General features: G+C 45.6%; 2 pseudogenes; both read left to right on the top strand.

The window, feature by feature from the left end:
* Nucleotides 1-10,818, top strand: part of LOC116687044 (vomeronasal type-2 receptor 1-like) — a 75,576-nt pseudogene extending 64,758 nt beyond the window's left edge.
* An 829-nt stretch (nt 10,819-11,647) lies between these two features.
* The window catches only part of LOC116687043 (extracellular calcium-sensing receptor-like), a 4,793-nt pseudogene continuing 2,838 nt past the window's right edge, over nt 11,648-13,602 (top strand).

Below are 13,602 nucleotides of genomic sequence, written 5' to 3'. Positions count from 1 at the left end.
TCTCAAAATTTCCTGATGTTTCCTCACCATGTTAAGTTTTGTTAAATTTTCTACGTTTGATAAGTCATGCATTTTATCAACCAGTGTTGTGTCTAAGGTCTTACAGAACAGTAATGGCACTACAGTATGACTCAGCACCACAAAGAAACTCCAAACACGCCCTCTCTAAACAGGGCACCAAGATCTACCAGCACGAGGCACAGCTGAGCACATAGCTGTGGCGTGAAGACCATCACAGAGCATCAGGAATAGGTTCCCAGCTTTGTCATACTCCAGGTAACCCCCCTGGTCAGGCACCTAACACACGTCTTCCACTCCCGTGGGGCAGGCACCTCGGATACACACCTGGGAGAGTCGGCCTTGCATCAACAGGAATCATTGCGGCTCCATTGGTCTTCTGCCTCATTTGGCCCCCCAGAATAGTTTTTCAGGGACTGTAGACTTTATTAGTCCTGTGGACTGCACTTTAGGCACAACATCGGCGCCTTCTGGCAGACCAGGTCTAGAGTGGCGTTCAATGTCCCCTTATTAACAGTGCAGAGCCTCTGCTTGGGGCACTGTTTGGATGGTTCCAGAGACTCTACATTTGCCAAGTCTTACATTTGTCAGAGATACTATGAGCAAACTAGGTTTGATCACAACTCGACTGCTGTGAAGCTCCAGGGCCCTCATGGCAAATCAAACAGTGCCACCGTCAGTAATAGCTTATGCCTTGGTCCGTAATGTAGCCGCAGAGTGCTGGTGTAAGACACCAGCTTAATAGACAGTTTTATGAATAATTCTCAAACCCATTAAGGATAATTTAGCGCTTTTTGGGCTTCAGGGATTAGAAGCTGTCATGCCAGTCAATTTGTCGGACAACAAACTATAAGAGGGAGAGAGAGCGGCATCGCCGATCACCGAGGGGCGCCTCTAATCTCATCTCGGGCGGAGAGGACAGCTATTGGACGATTACATCAACTCATTTGGCTGGGATAATCCATCCGTCCTCTTTCAGCGGTGCAGGTTTCTTTTTTGGGTAATTTAAGGATGGGCTCGCTCGGCATGCATTGACATATGTTCTTGAATGGACTTACTGTAAAGAAACCGTACAACTGTTGGAGAATTGTTGAGTTCCATGTAGCAGAATGACTCTAACCCAATTATTAATTTCACACAAGCACATTTATTCATGCAGACAGACAATGCTTTCCGCAGTTAACGTGCACGGTCCTATGGAAAGTTCGAGTACAGAGGTTCCCCAAAAAGGCACTTGGACAATGTTGTGCTCATATATAAGGTTCCCTTGTGGAGCCTGATTGGTCAGCTATATGGTTGCTGGGCACATCCCTATTCCTGCCTCTTCCCTCCTTCTTGCCTATCTGTTTTACTCAGTTATCTCAGTTATCATTTACCAACAGACAGCTTGCTCACTCCCTTCTCATCTGCACTCCTGTTCTCTGAGTTATCAGACCGTCCGTAACTCAGTGTCCTTGTCCTCACCATCCTCTTCATTGCGCTCACTGTAGCTTGTCTGTATTAAACAGCCCTCCTGTCTCTCCTCCTAGCTGCACCCAGCGGCACAGCTAATGTATAATATGTCACACATACAACACTCTTATTCACCTTTGGTTAATACATTTATACTTCAAGCCAGCTTTTACGTGGCCGTTCCTGAGTGCCCTGCTCTCACCACCACATCAGCCATTGTATTATTTTACCACACAACTCACATTAATCTTGTTTGCTTTTGGACGGCTCCAAACAGCACAGTCTTCACACGACTAGAGACCAGAATGCTATCACCTCATCAGGATCAGAAAGAGATGAATGGAAGACATGAATGATCACACATCAAATGGACATACGAGTAACTTGTCAGGCCTTTGGACTTTGTAATGCTCCAGCTTTTCTTCAGACATTTGAAAAGATGTTTTGAGGGTGTTTGATGTTTTGTGTTTGTACCTCAACGATTTTGATTTTATCACCAGATACTGTGACTCATGAAGTCCTTCTAGTGTGAAGAACGATCTGTATGTCAAAGCTGAAAAATGGACTTTTGTGTAGCTACTATCTACTCCGTCTCTGCTAATCCTCTAATGGAATGTTGCTTCGAATTACGACCGAAAACACTTGTATTTGACTACAAACAGTTATTTTCACTATGCTGCAGTTTTACAGCAAGAAAGAACAACTTAGGCTGGCGGACACAATTTGCCTTTAGCATCTCACGTTCACCGTAAGCTAGCAGAATACACAAAGGTACAGCAATTCCTGGATTTGCCACTTTTAGAGAAAGTTTATTCAAAACTTCAGTTCTGTGGCCGCACCCGCTGCACTCACTTCTTCCAAGATCCTCCAGTGGACCTCCCAGGCAAAGGAAACTTCTTGCTTCAAGGAAGTTCACCACAGCAGTGGTTACTCACTGTTCCTGAGTCACAATGGCAGTTTGTGGTTGAGGGTCCAGGGCCAATGAGGGCATGGAGCGGTGCTGTTCCCCGCCGTCAGCAAGGTCCCAGGATGTACCCTGCACTTTTGTTGTTAAGTTGACTCCTGCTCGCACTGCATGTCACATGCCATCCAGGTGTTAAGCGGACCGTTACGTGAACAAGCAGCGGTTCTTGTGGCAGGTCATGGAGAAGGCGTTTTCCAGTACGTGGGGGCCTGTCCAGTATGTCCCAAAATAAGACCTTCCTCGGGCCCAAATGATTCTCTTCACGCGGCTGCCTGTTTCTCAACGACCATGGTCCACATCTCCATGTAATTTGCATCCGGATACTACAGGCCGGGCCAGAGGGTGTGCTCAAGGATTTCCAATATCAAAGGTCAATAATCCGGTTCTCTGCGTCTACGCCTCCCAGTCTTTGAAGGTACACTCCTACCATGAAAGTACCATGTCAGCAAGATCAAGCCAGTCAAGGACTATTTCGATGCCCACCTCGCCCTCCCCCTCCGCCCTCCCTCCGCCCCCTGGATCGTCAACGACGGCCTTGTGTAAACTCAGGAACTCCTGGCTGTCCACCACATGGCCGCAGGAATTAATTCTTGATGGACTGGCAGGGATACAGTCCAAGACGTTCGTGGATCTCTTTACATTTTCTCGTGGACAATTACCTATCAGGACTTTTCTCGTTGTCGGACAGCTCGGAGATTTAATGAGTTCCGTGGAAAACAGAAGGATGGTAGGTAAGGTTGGTATCCAATCCTGCGATCTCCAACTTCTCCAAATATTGCTCTTTGTGAGCACTACCAGATGCCCTACCTCGACCGATACAGGCACAACTTGTGAGAAAAGAAGATGTATTATTATTTTTTAGTGTTATTATTTTAGTACCTCTCCGGGAACCATCACTTTCGTGGTGGAGAGGTTGTGTGTGTCCCTATGAACCGAGGGCTGTGTTGTCTGGAGCTGTGTGCTCCTGGTAGGGTCTCCCATGGCAAAGTGGTCTCAGGTAAGGGCCAGACAAAGAATGGTTCAAAAACCCCATGAAAGATCGAGGTAGAGAGGGAGTGACCCTGCCGGAGGAGGCCGGGGCCCCATCTGGAGCCAGGCCCAGCCGGCGGGCCGTCGCGAGCGCCTGGTGGCCGGTTTGCCACGGAGCCCGGTCGGGCACAGCCCGAAGAAGCTACGTGGCACCACCCATCTCCATCCCATGGGTTCACACCTGTGGGAGGAACGCTGGTCGGGTGCGCTGCCATATGGGTGGCGGCGAAGGTCAGGGGCCTCGCGGGACCAACAGCGGGCAGCAGAGGCTGGCTCTGGGGACGTGAACGTCACCTCTGTGGGGAAAGAGCACTTGTGCGGGAGGTGGAGCGCTACAGTTAGATCTGGTGGGGCTACCTCTACGCACAGTCTTGGTTCTGGAACCGTACTCCTGGATAGGGGTTGACTCGTTCTGACTGTCCCTCCGGAGTTGCCCAGGGTGAGGCGCGGGCGGGTGTGGGATACTCACAAGCCCCCGGCTGAGCGCCGCTGCGTTGGAGTTTACCCCGGTGGACGAGAGGGTCGCCTCCTACGCCTGCGGGTGATGGGGGGAAAACTGACTGTGTTTGTGCATATGCACCAACCGGAGTTCAGAGTATTCTGCCTTCTTGGGACCTTGAATGGAGTCCTATATGGTCCCAGTAGGGGACTCCATAGTTCTGCTGGGGGACTTCAACGCACACGGGGCAATGATGGAGATACTTGAGAGGCATGATTGGGAGGAACGGCCTCCCTGATCTGAATCAGAGTGGTTGGTTGTTGGACTTCTGTGCTAGTCATGGATTGTCCAAAACAAACACATATTGCGAACATAGGATGCTCAAAAGTGTACGTGGTACCAGAGCACCCTAGGCAAGGTCAATGATCAATTTTATAATCGTTTCATCTGATCTGAGGCCGTATGTTTGGACACTCGGGTGAAGATGGGGCAGAGCTGCAATGATCACCATCTGTGGTGAGTTGGGTCAGGGGGTGGGGGAGGACTCTGGACGACTGGTAAGCCAACGCGTAGTGCGGGTAAATTGGGAACGTCTGGAGGACCCCTGTCCGACGAACTTTCACTCACACCTCCAGCGGAGCTTTTCGTGCATCCTGTGAAGCTGGGGGCATTGAACCTGAGTGGACAAGTTCAAAGTTTCTATTGCTGAAGCTTGCGGCGGGGAGCTGTGGTCTAAGGGTCTTAGGTGCTTCAAGGGGCGGTAACCCAAGAACACCCTTGGTGACACTGGTGGTCAGGGAAGCCGTCGACGAAGAAGGAGTCCTTCCGGGATATGTTTTCCAGGGGACCCGACGCAGTGCAAGGTACAGACGGGTCCCCGAAGGGCTGCAGCTCTGCTGACAGAGGCAAGCAGGGGTGTGGGAGAAGTTCGGAGAAGACATGGAGAAGGACTTTCGGTCAGCACCAAGGGTGCTTCTGGAAAAACCGTTGCCACCTCAGGGAGGGGGAAGCAGGGAACTCATCCAAGCTGTATACAGTAAGGATGGGACGTTGTTGACCTCAACTGGGGAGGTATAGAGAGGTGGAAGGAGCACTTTGGGAACTCCTAAATCCAGCTGACACTCCTCGTGGTGGAGAGCAGAGCTGGAGGATGATGGGGGATTATCGTCAATTTTCCGGTGGAGGTCGCGAGTAGTCAAAACTCCACAGCGGCAAAGCCCAGGGATTGATGAGAATCGTCCAGAAAATGCTGAAGCTCGGGTGGGAGGTTCTGTCTTGGTTGACACTCTTTTAACATTGCGTGCGCCTAAGGAGTGGCAGACGGTGGTGGTTCCCCTCTTCAAAAAGGGGACCAGAGGGTGTGTGCCAATTACAGGGGTATCACACTTCTCAGCCTCCCTGGAAAGTCTACTCCAAGGTTGCTGAAAGGAGGGTTCGGCCGATAGTCGACCTCGGATTGAAGAGGACAATGCGGATTCCGTCCTGTCGTGGAACAATGATGCAGATCTTTACTCTCGGAGTATGCCCACCAGTCTACATGTGTTTGTGGATCTGGAGAAGGCGTATGACCGGGTCCCCCGGGAGAACTGTGGGAGGTGCTGCGGGAGTATGGAGTGAGGGGGTCCCTTCTTAGGGCCATCCAATCTCTGTACGACCAAAGCGAGAGCTGTGTCCGGGTTCTCGCAGTAAGTCGGATCGTTCCAGGTGAGGTTGGCCTCCCCCAGGGCTGCGCTTTGTCACCATCCTGTTTATAATATTTTGGACAGGATATCGAGGCGTAGTCGAGCGGGAGGGTTTGCAGTTTGGTGGTTAGGATCTCATCGCTGCTTTTGCAGATGATGTGGTCCTGATGGCGTCATCGTCTGTGACCTTCACAGCTCACTGGATCGGTTTGCAGCTGAGTGTGAAGCAGCTGGGATGGATCATCACCTCAAAATCTGAGGCCATGTTTCAGCGCAGGAAACCGATGGAGGTTCTTCTTCGGAGTGGATTGAGTCCTTACCCCGTGAAGGAGTTTTAAGTACCTTGGTCTTGTTCACGAGTGAGGGACTATGGAGATTGGTCGGAGAATCGAGCAGCTGGTGCGGTATTACATTCTGTTTATCGCACCGTTGTGACGAAAAGGGAGCTGAGCCGGAAGGCAAAAGCTCTCGATCTACCGGGCAATTTTCGTTCCTACCCTCACCTATGGTCATGAAGGTGGGTTATGACCGAAAGAAAGATCCAGGGTACAAGCGGCCAAAAGGTTTACTCAAAAGGGTGGCTGGCGTCTCCCTTAGAGATAGGGTGAGAAGCACAGCCATCCGAGAGGAGCTGGAGTAGAGCCCTGCTCCTTCGCGTCGAAAGGAGCCAGTTGAGGTGGTTTGGCCTATGGTAAGGATCCTCCTGGGCGCCCCCTAGGGAGGTGTTCCAGGCACGTCCAGCTAGGAGGAGCCCCGGGAAGACTAGGACTAGGTGGGAGATTATATCTCCAACCTGGCCTGGAACCCTCGGGATCCCCCAGTCGGAGCTGGTTGATGTGGCTCGGGAAAGGGAAGTTTGGGGTCCCCTACTGGAACTGCTGCCCCCGCGACCCGATACCGGATAAGCGGTTGAAGATGGATGGATGGATGAAAAAAATTAAACTTTCCACATGTCTACTACATTGTTTAGCTTGTTCTTCATGTATTTTGCCATCTGTCATGGCATCCTCATGTGTTTATGGTCACGTGTTTGCAAAGGGTGAATTATAAGCTTACATACCATCATTTTTAGATTGAATTATAGATTATATTTGCACTGAACAATGCACACTGTACACTACAGCCAATACAGTCTTCTAAAAGCGGTGGTCTTTTTCAGTTACAGTTGGTTACAGTGACAATTAAAATTTCAGGAAACATCTTATTGCTTTCAGACAGACTTTAAAAAATGTGAACCTAGCCATTAATTCTCAGAGCTTTGTAGCTAAAGTGAATATATGTTTGTTTTCTCGTTGTGTGCCAGGTTCCTGTGTCAGTGTGCACTGACAGCTGTCCTCCAGGAACTCGTAAAGTACTGCAGAAAGGAAAACCCATCTGCTGTTATGATTGCATACCGTGTCCTGAAGGAGAGATTAGCAATGCTACAGGTATTGTTTTTTCCCCAAATATCTACAGTACAACATCAAATATACAAACAATTTGCCTTTTGAATTTGAAGCCTGGATGCTGTCTCAGGCTGCCTTAAAGATGTAAACCACTGCATGGCCCAGCCATTTCTCAACATTTCTGATTTCTCAATTTCTCAACCACTGAACACCCTAAATCTGAAATAATACTATTCAGCCAACAAAATCACCAATACCAAGAGCCTTTGCTCGATGGTGTTTTAAGCCCCAACGTCGACTTCCAGGCAGTGCAGTGACCGTTCATCCCACACATGAATAAAGTTGTTCAGTCTTGTTTTCTCAATATCAGAACCTTCTCCAAAATCAAAAAACAGACTGTTGTCCTTTTATCATCACTTTCCTTTTTATTTATTCAATTGTTGTTTTTCTGTCCTTTAAAGCTTCCTTCTTCTATTCTCACTGTGACAATGATGTGTACTAGGGGCGGCTGTGGCTCAGTGGTAGAGTGGTTGCCTGGCAATCGGAAGGTTGGTGGTTCGATCCCCGCCCCTGCAGTCATTGTCGAAGTGTCCTTGGGCAAGACACTGAACCCCGAGTTGCCCCCGGTGCTGTGCATTGGAGTGTGAATGTGTATGAATGTTTATCTGATGAGCAGGTGGCACCTTGTACGGCAGTCCCAGCCACAGTGTATGAATGTGTGTGAATGGTGAATGTTTCCTGTAGATGTAGATGCAGTTGTTAAGACTGGAAAAGCGCTATATAAATACAGCACATTTACTGTATGTCTTCTGATTTGTATGTGCTTTTGTTTCTCCTGTCAAAGCAGTTTGGAAACTATTGTCTTTAGAGGTGCTATACACAAAACTATTATTATTAGTATTATTATTAATAAACCGCTAAAAGCCCTTTTTGTTTAAATTTTCAGATTCCCCTGATTGTTTCCCTTGCCCCAAGGAGTTCTGGCCTAATGCAGAGAGAGACCTTGTCTCCCCAACCTGTGTTTTTTCTTTCCTACAACGAGGTCCGAGATCATCCTGGCTGCATTCTCAGTTGGTGGCCCTGTCTGGCCATTATAACAGCAGCTGTGTTCTATCGTCACAGGACATCCCAATTGTCAGGGCCAACACTCTGAGCTAGCTTCCTGGCTCTTCTCCCTAACTCTATTTTCTTAGTCATTAACTTTCATTGGAGCACCCTCTGAGTGGCCCTGCATGCTGCGCCACACAGCGTTTGGGATCACCTTTGTCCTCTGTATGTCTTGGTGTTCTTGAAAAACAATAGTAGTGTTAATGCCTTAGACGCTACACTCCCAGGTAGTAATGTCATGAAATGGTTTGGTCCTCCACAGCAAAGAATGACAGTAGTTTCTTTTACGCTTATTCAAGTTTTAATATGTACTATTTGGTTAGTTCTTAGTCCCCCTTTTCCAATGAAAAACCTAACTACATACAAGAAGTTAATCATCCTGGAGTGTGCATTAGGCTCAGCTTTTGGGTTCTGGGCTGTGCTCGGGTACATAGGCCTACTGGCTGTCTTTTGTTTTGTGTTAGCTGTCCTAGCTCGGAAATTACCTGATAATTTTAATGAGGCCAAGCTCATAACCCCCCCATACTGCTGAGATTCAGCTTCTCTGGCTGAGCCACGGATTTGGCATTCAAGAATCTGTCATCCCAGGTCTGGAGAGACTTCTTGCTGGATCTCTCTCCCTCTAAAGTGGCCTGCACCCTTCGTGCTTACTGAGTTCTGAAGGTCATTCAACTGCAGGCTGGAAAAAAGTGAGCATTTGTATTTATTTTAACATAAGAGAGCACCCACAGTTTATCCTAATGGACATGTTCTTTTGTTGTTTTGTTACTGTGTTTCTAGTTCCTTAGGCCATCATACTGACAGTGACATCAATCATTCAATTTATTTAACATTTTAGGCCAATCATGTGTATTTAATTACATTAATTGTAGCCTGTTAAAGTATGCCTAATTGTCTGATGACTGATTTGTGTTGACGTGAGTGAGCTAGTGAGCTGCAAAATCGCCAAACAATGCTTTGAAATGTACTTATAACTTATGTTTTAACCAAAAATTAGAACATTGTAGAATAGGGATTTCTGCAAGCAGTTTGAGCATGTTGAAAATAAATAATAAATCAAGACAACTAAAAGGTGCTTTGAAATGCAGAACATCATTTCCTGCGCAATGTTAACGAAGTAAAACTAATTGTGTAGTCTCGCCGTGATTGGATCTAATCAACACTTATAATGGTTTTTTCCTGGCCCATGATACAACCTTCTAAGTTTCCATGGAAAACGTGGCCTGTTTTCCATCCCATGCATACAGACAAACAACAACCCCTACTGCCGGAGTTAGACTAGTGTTAAACACATAGGGAATGATAATAATGACATATCAATTTATTGTCAAGGCCTTTGTCATGTTTTTTAGATGCTGGCCATAGAAAAGATTTATGTGATGGAACATGAAGACATAAAGACCCTCCAAGCCCGTACACTGACACACTCTCAGCTCCGATCACTAACATGGTGATCCAAGGCTCGTTTATGCAATAGCTCATGCCATCAAAAGCAGTGTGTCGAAACCAAATTCTACAACTCAGTTTGACAAATTCACATCAAGGCTAGAATCTAGAGGTCAGTTGAACTAAGTGAAACCACCATTCCTTTTTTTGCCATAATGTACCATTGTTCTGACATAAAAAAAAGAAATGTTTTGTGATTTTATTTCTCCCACTGGTTTCCTTTATTCATCTTTACGGTTCTTACTCAGCTGAAGAAAGTAAATTTACCCAAACGGTTAGATGTGACCATTTGATGCCAACGGATCCTGTCGCCAGATATGAGCTGGTTAACTGGCCAAAAAGTGAAAGTGGTATGTATTGAGTTGGTGACAGGAGGCAAATACGATGCATCACGGCGGTGGCCAAGTTCCAAATCAACAGGAACTCACTGGTGGATGTGGCACACACAGTAAGAATCACACAAGCAATAATTTTATCATATATATGGTGATCTTGTAGGGTCTAATATGTGCACATTGAACGACGTTCACGTGAATTGTCTTCTCAATCACAACTGAGCCTCTTGTAACCAGTAGACTACTGACACCATAATCGACCTTTAGAATGACTACTTTAGTTTTTCAATATTAAATCGATTATTACATAAGTTAAAACATATGGCTGTACATTACTAAATAAATAAATGAGCAAAAAATGTATAATTAAATAAATAAATATACAATGTGTCATAACGTTCAATAAATAAATACCTATCTGTTAATCCTAAACCTTCATGGAGAACCTGATATTATCGGAGTTTGTTTCTCTGTATGTTCCCAGGTGCCTAGTGTCATGTTGGCTCTGACGCTGTCCGCTCCTGACACTCGTATGCTGCAGAAAGGAAAAACCCATCGGCTGTTATATTGTATACCGTGTCCACTGAGGGCGAGAAGTTGGCAATGGCTACAGAAAAAGTATTTGTTTTTCGTTCCCTAATCCCCCTAGCCAATGTACTGTCCAACAGATCAAGAGCCAGTATGATTGCTTAAGCCCTTTTTGTTTAATCTTTTTCAGATTCCCCTGATTGTTTCCCTTGTCCCAGGAGTCTGGCCTAATGCAGAGAGAGACACTTGTCTCCCCAATCCTGTAGAGTTTCTTTCCTACAACGAGGTCCTAGTATCATCCTGGCTGCTTCTCTTTTGTGGCGCCTGTCTGGCCATTACTAACAGCAGCTGTGTTCTATCGTCACGGACATCCCCAATTGTCCGGGCGCACAACTCTGAGCTGAGCTTCCTGCTGCTCTTCTCCCTCACCTAGTTTCTTATGTTCATTAACTTTCATTGGAGCACCCTCTGAGGGTCCGCATGCTGCCCACACAGCGTTTGGGATCACCTTTGTCCTCTGTATGTCTTGTGTTCTTGAAAAACATAGTAGTGTTATGGCCTTTAGAGCTACACTCCAGGTATAATGTCATGAATGTTTGGTCCTCCACAGCAAAGAATGACTTAGTGTCTTTCACGCTTATTCAAGTGTTGCCATTCTGGCCTCCAGTTTTGGACTAATACTGTGTATATTTGCTCCAAAGTGTTTTATCATATTGTTTAAGCCAGAGAAGAACACCAGGAAACATTTAATGAACAAAAATCAATCCTAAGACATCTGATGTTTGGAAATAGTTAAGATGGCAACATACAGTATAACGCTTATGCTGAGTGTATCCAACAAAGTCTTCACCCTTGTTGTCTAAAATAGGATATTTTTGCATTTAATATTTTCTTAATTATCATCTTGTGAATGTCCTTTTAATGTTTCCGTTGTATTTTATAAATATTCTTTCCTCATGTGCTAAAAATATAAAAATGAACTGACTAAATTAAGTAAATTCACAACATGAACTTTCATTTATAATGAAATAAATTCCTTTTAAATATTCTTTCTGTATCTGTATTTTTTGAAATGGGATTGAAGGTGCACATTTGTTAAGCTTAACTCTAAAATAAGCTAAAGCAAAGCCAAATACATGAAACGGATGGACTGGATAAGGCCATCCTCTCTCGGATGCAAATTAAACTGATGTACAGTAGAAGGAGGGAACGTTTTATCTGAACATTTATAAAACACACATGCCCACATGCACAGTTGAGGGATGGAGATCTCTGCTCTCTGTATTGGTCTGATCCTGTCTCTGGGTTTGTGTGAGCTGAACTCAGCTCTTGCCCTGAATGATTCTGGGGATGATGTTAAACAAAGGGCTGGGCTTACAGAGGACAGGACTGGTGCTGGGGTCAGCACTCAGACTCCATCTGTGAAATGTAAGCTCCAGGGTACCACTCGTATACCTGCGTTTGCAATGGATGGTGACTATGTTATTGGTGGTGTTTTGTCCATACACTACAACATGCAAACAGTGAAGCATAACTACACCACCATGCCTGAGCCACTAAGATGCACAGGAAGGTTAGTAAGAGGGAGAAGTGGGGGATGAGAGGATGTTAAGACTGTGTGGGGATACAATTGTTTTGATTTATATCATGTGCTTACATTTGAGTTGCAGGTTTTGTGTTGGACTGAACAAAAAAAATACTTTGAATACATGAAGTGCCAATTCAGTATTTAGTCATAAATATTGCAGGTAATATATTCATAAATTTACAAATTCGAGTTTGATGTGGAAAAAGCATATTAACTGAAAATGTATTAGTATAACAACTGACTTATATATATTTATGAAGACAAATTAAGACCATTGACTATAACTTTTTTTAACCATGCAATAGGATTCTTGTACATTTTTGACTCATTTAATCTTTTGAATTTTGGTGTTCAGGCACAGGTGTTTGATGCCTGTACAGTATTTTGTGTATTGCAATTTCCACTTGGTATTGCACTATTGTACTATTTCTCTTTAAGTTGTGACTGTCCTTGATTAAGAGACTTGAGTGTCTCTGCGCAGCATTAACACCCGGGAACTGCGCTTCTCACGGGCAATGATCTTTGCCATCGAGGAGATAAACAACAGCACGGAGCTGCTGCCAGGAATCAAACTCGGTTATCACATCTATGACGCATGCGGCTCGGTGCCCGTGGCAGTGCATGTGGCATTCCAGCTTTCAAATAGCCTGGACACGGTGTTTAACACCGGTGATAATTGCTCAAAATCTGGTATGGTGATGGCTGTCATTGGTGAGTCTGGGTCCTCGCCATCCATCAGCATGTCACGCATCATCGGGCCCTTTAACATCCCTCAAGTAAATATTTTGGATTTCTGGAGAAAAAAAAGGAATAGAGACCATGCTGTGCCTATTATTTTGTGTGTCCCATTAATATTTAACCTGTTCTTACCCTTCAGGTGAGCTACTTTGCCACTTGTGCATGTCTGTCCAATAAGCAGCAGTACCCAAATTTCTTCAGAACCGTCCCTAGTGATCAGTTCCAGGCTGACGCGCTGGCCAAGCTGGTAAAACACTTTGGCTGGACTTGGATAGGTGCTGTCCGGTCAGATTCAGACTATGGCAATAATGGTATGGCGTCTTTTCTGGACGCAGCACACAGAGAGGGGATCTGTGTGGAATACTCTGAATCTTTCTATCGGACCCACCCACGTAGCAGGATCCAGAGAGTAGCTGATGTTATCCGCAGGTTTGATGTTCCCCTATGTTGACACTGTCCCGCACACAAAAGCACAACAAACATTTTCTGTAAATTTGAGATGGACAATTGTTTTTATGTTCAATGACAAATTGTAAATGTTTCCTTTTTCATCACGTTTATGTATTACTGATATTGTTATTAAATTGGGCAATCAGACCAAAAAGTCGGCTAAAGTGTCACATAGGCTATCTATTGTTTGTTTGTGTTTACTTTCTTGACATGTATTTTAAAACCTATACTGCATTTATTTGAAATGTCTCTCCAGGTCAACAGCTATGGTTGTTGTGGCATTCACTTCCCCTGGAGACATTAGGATCTTGCTGGAGGAGCTGTCACTCGAGCCTTCTCCACCTCGCCAGTGGATAGGCAGTGAATCCTGGGTAACCGCCCCAGACATGCTGAGATTCAGCTTCTGTGCTGGAGCCATCGGATTTGGCATTCAGAAATCTG

This window comes from Etheostoma spectabile, chromosome 3, assembly GCF_008692095.1.
Source record: "Etheostoma spectabile isolate EspeVRDwgs_2016 chromosome 3, UIUC_Espe_1.0, whole genome shotgun sequence".
Classification (NCBI taxonomy): domain Eukaryota; kingdom Metazoa; phylum Chordata; class Actinopteri; order Perciformes; family Percidae; genus Etheostoma; species Etheostoma spectabile.
The sequence above is the reverse complement of the archived record's forward strand: the minus strand, read 5'-3'. Positions and strand labels throughout refer to the sequence as shown.